Source organism: Procambarus clarkii, chromosome 39 (genome assembly GCF_040958095.1).
Source record: "Procambarus clarkii isolate CNS0578487 chromosome 39, FALCON_Pclarkii_2.0, whole genome shotgun sequence".
Lineage (NCBI taxonomy): Eukaryota > Metazoa > Arthropoda > Malacostraca > Decapoda > Cambaridae > Procambarus > Procambarus clarkii.
Window position 1 is genome coordinate 5,503,993 of NC_091188.1, and position 4,665 is coordinate 5,508,657.

A 4,665-nucleotide genomic window follows, 5' to 3' on the forward strand; every position below is an offset into this window, starting at 1 on the left:
ATGTTCTTCCCTTATGCGTAGAATGACCGAATAACTAGGTCATTCACTTCAATTTTGTTTCATATATATATAGCACTGTAGAAGCTTCGGTTGATTCTGAACGTTAGGTACATTGTCATTTTTCATAGTTTTCTACTGATTTTCGATTTTTTTTTTCAAGATAATTCCTTCATCCTTTAATATGTTGTCACATGAACGGATAGTGTTACACTCTACGATCGTAAATTATGACTGATAATTAGCAAATAATGCGGGTATGAATGAGCTATTAAGATACTCACAACTGGATGCCCATTTCACCCGTCAGTTAGGTACTGAAAAGACTTGTAAACAGACTTTCATCCATGCCCGAATGTGCGGTGAATTTTTCTAGAATCTAGAATATTTCTGTCCATGTAAAACGTGTTGATATAATTTTGATGTTTGAGGGTTAAGGCCTATCAACCTCCAAAGGGTTACTAAGGCCTATCACCCTCTGGAGGTTGACGAAAGCCTATCGGCCTCTAAAGGGTTACTCTAAGACCACCGCAATAGCCTACTGATGGCTATTGTATATACCAGCGGGTGAGAACAACAGGCAGACTGACAACATCAGTGTGACCACTTTTAGAGAGAAACTTTTATATTTTAACCAGTCGGGGAGTCGTCAGAAATTCTGAGAGATGTTCGGGGCACGAGGGTGTCATGCAGGAGGTAAGGGTTAAGACGGCCCCAGCGTGTTATGGCCGCAGGAAAAGAACTTAAAGGAGCGGTAGGCTATCGCTCCTTCACTCACGGACCGCTACTACCTCCACCTCCTCCGCTCAGGTTGTTATCTCATAGCCCGAGGCCACCAGCGCGCTGTCGTCTCCTGGTGGCGGCCGCCCTCTGCACCCGCTCCTCCTGAAGGCACTGCCGTTCCTGCTGCTACAGCTGGGGATGGCACTGCCGTTCCTGCTGCTACAGCTGGGGATGGCACTGCCGTTCCTGCTGCTACAGCTGGGGAAGGCACTGCCGTTCCTGCTGCTACAGCTGGGGATGGCACTGCCGTTCCTGCTGCTACAGCTGATGATGGCACTGCCGTTCCTGCTGCTACAGCTGATGATGGCACTGCCGTTCCTGCTGCTACAGCTGGGGATGGCACTGCCGTTCCTACTCTTACAGCTGGGGATGGCACTGCCGTTTCTGTAGCTGGTGATGTCTCTGTCGTTTCTGCTGCTACAGCTGGTAGCACTTCCGTTCCCGCTGTGCAGCTGGTGGCACTCTAGAGAGTTTCTGGTCATTTATGTACTCTGGCACTCATGATGGAGGTACAGCTGACACCACAGCTGTTGGCAGGTATAGCTGAAACCTCAGCTGTCCATACCGCTACTGTTATCGGGTGAAAAGAACGTGCCCAACCGTATTTGTCTAACTGAGGGATCGAACAGGAATCCTTGGAGTGTGAGCCGAGGATGTAGGCCACTGTGCTAATGTGTTAAAGGATTCATGTGGGCAGCATAACCTCTCAGTAGGAAGACTCTATCAGTAGTAGAGTGGTCTTCCCCTTCCGTGGCCCAGGTTCGAATCTCCTGAGGCCATAGGGAGTGAATACTACTAATATTAGCTTTCTTTCCTTTTCCCTCTTCTTTTATGCCCCTTTTTCTATTCCATTGTTTCATTTTCTTACCCCTAGTTTCTCACTCTGATATTCCTACCTCACATTTTCTTCCCTTTCTCTCTCTCTCTCTCTCTCTCTCTCTCTCTCTCTCTCTCTCTCTCTCTCTCTCTCTCTCTCTCTCTCTCTCTCTCTCTCTCTCTCTCTCTCTCTCTCTCTCTCTCTCTCTCTCTCTCTCTCTCTCTCTCTCTCTCTCTCTCTCTCTCTCTCTCTCCCTCTCTCTCTCTCTCTCTCTCTCTCTCTCTCTCTCTCTCTCTCTCTCTCTCTCTCTCTCTCTCTCTCTCTCTCTCTCTCTCTCTCTCTCTCTCTCTCTCTCTCTCTCTCTTTCTCTCTCTTCCAGTTTTATCTTACTCTCTTCCATGCCTTTATTGTATTTCTGTATTGTCTCTCCCCCCTTCTTTCTTATCTACGTTCCCCTCACTCCTACATTAACCTATGTACCTTCCTCCCATACGTGTCACCCCTATCTCCCTCTCCTTCCCCAACCCCCCTCTAAAGCTCCTCTCCCCCCTCCCTTTGCCCCTTAGCCCCCCCTCCCGCCATCAAAGGGTGGAGGGGAGGGGGGGGGGGGCGCGAGGGGCGTGACAATTGGGAGTCTCCCCTCGTTATAACTACCCTCAGGACACTCCAAATTGCGGGACGCGCGCAGACTAACAAGCGGTTAACAGGAGGCAGTATACCGGGGCGGTAATGGGATAATAGTACGCTGGGAAGAGGGGTTAAATGGGGAGCAGGGGAGGGAGGGGGAGGTGATTGTTTGGGGGGGTGGTGGAGGGGAGGGGATTGTTGGGGGGGGTGGTGGAAGGGGATTGTGGTGGGAGGGAGGTGAAAGGGGTAACGAGTGGGAGAGAGAGAGAGAATAAGGTGAGGGAGGAAGGGGAAATGGGCAAGGGAAGGGGCAAGGGAAGGTGGGAAGGGGGTTTTGTGGGCCGGGGGGTGAGGGTGAAGAGGAGGTGAAGGGAAGGCGTAACTCAGTAAAAGTAGAGTAAGGAAAACGGTAATTAAATAGGCAGGAATAAAAATTGGGGCAGTGAAAAGGGAAGGAATACGGAAGGTTGAGGGGAATCAGGAATGGGGGACAGAAATAGGGGAACAGAGAAGAACAGAAGTGAATCTGAGTGGAGTTAATAAGAAATAGTTAAGAAAAGTTTCGTAAAAGCGATTACAAATTGGGAGGGGGGGAAATAATGTCGGAAAATGGAGACGGAATGGAGGAGAGAAGATGGAAACAGGGGGAAGGAACGGCAAGGTAAGAGAAACATTGATAAGGCAGATGAGAAACAAGGAAAATACAGAGGGGGAAGGGGACAAAATTTTGGAATGCGAATTAGACAGGGAAAATGGGAGACAACTAGGTTATCCCAGGTGATAACTTTCCCTCAACGCGGGACAGGCAGGAATGGGTGCTTACTTAGTAGTTCTTACCTAATGGTGCGTGGAGGTGGCTTCCACAACTCTTGGATGACAGCCCGTGGAAGCCACAAGTATTTCCTTATATATTTTGTCGACGCCTTTTACCCTAACAGCTTCTACCTACATCCTTTTTTTTCTACTTTCTCTCATTTTAGAGCAGCTTTCCTTGTCCATCTTGTCTATTTTCCTCTCTATCTTGTATATAGTGATCATAGCCCCCTCTCTTCCTTCTCTCCTCTTGGGACGTAAGATTTGTTTCCCATAACCTATCCTCGTAGCTTAGCCCTCTTAGCTCTGGTATTAATCTTGGTGCGAGGGTTCCAGGCTGGTGCAGCATATTCCAGGATTGGTCTTACATAGGCTATTTTACCTTTGGATCGTCAATGATTCATTTTTTTGTCTTTAATTCCCTCTCCTGTATTTTCTGGAAGTGCCTTCCTCGTGAAGTCACTTCAGAATGCAGCTCTCTGCTCCCTTCTTCTCTTTGCTTAATCTGTCTTCTCCTGCTCTTTCTTGTACCTTTGTGTCTTGTAGGTATTTGATACATTCTGTGAGTTCTGTTATGGTAATTGGCATGTCTTACCTCCTCGTCCTTCATGCGGTCCTCAAATGACGTGAACGCATTTCATGTGGCTGGGTTTCTTTCACTTGGGCGTTCTTTTTCGTGTTAAGGCAGTGCTCCTCCGTCGGAGTCTTGGGTTTAAATCTTCCTTTTCTCTCTTGCTGGCATCGGGTTTTTCAATCATTTTCCTTACACGCCTTTTTTCTCTCTCTCTCTCTCTCTCTCTCTCTCTCTCTCTCTCTCTCTGCTGTTCCTTATAAGTGGCAGTTTGACCCTCATGTGCGGTGTTCCGCCGCAAGATGAAGGGCCTATCCTGCAGGTGTCCAAGTGTCGCTTGAAGTCCTCTCTTATGTCCCCCTCTCTACCAAAGGTCAAGGGTGACCAGCAGCTCACCCTTGCGTCACTAAGGTCAGCATAACATGGTCTCTGAGGCCGGTACTCAACGGACCCTGCTTCTGCTACTCTGCTCTACTCAGTACTATTCCATTTCTACTCAATATAATGCTCAATTTCTACTTATTCTCTATTCTCATTAATGGTCCGTATTTTTGTTAAAATTCAGCCTTTCAGAGGATTTCAGTTATATATATATATGTCGTACCTAGTAGCCAGAACGCACTTCTCGGCCTACTATGCAAGGCCCGATTTGCCTAATAAGCCAAGATTTCCTGAATTATTATATTTTCTCTAATTTTTTTCTTATGAAAGGACAAAGCTACCCATTTCATTATGTATGAGGTCAATTTCTTTTTATTGAAGTTAAAATTAACGTAGATATATGACCGAACCTAACCAACCCTACCTAACCTAACCTAACCTATCTCTATAGGTTAGGTTAGGTTAGGAAGCTGAAAAAGTTAGGTTAGGTTAGGTTAGGTAGGTTAGGTAGTCGAAAAACAATTAATTCGTGAAAACTTGGCTTATTAGGTAAATCGGGCCTTGCATGGTAGGCTGAGAAGTGCGTTCTGGCTACTAGGTACGACATATATATATATATATATTTATTTATTGCACCCGACTCACTTGATTTGTAAAATAATATGTATTGAACAAA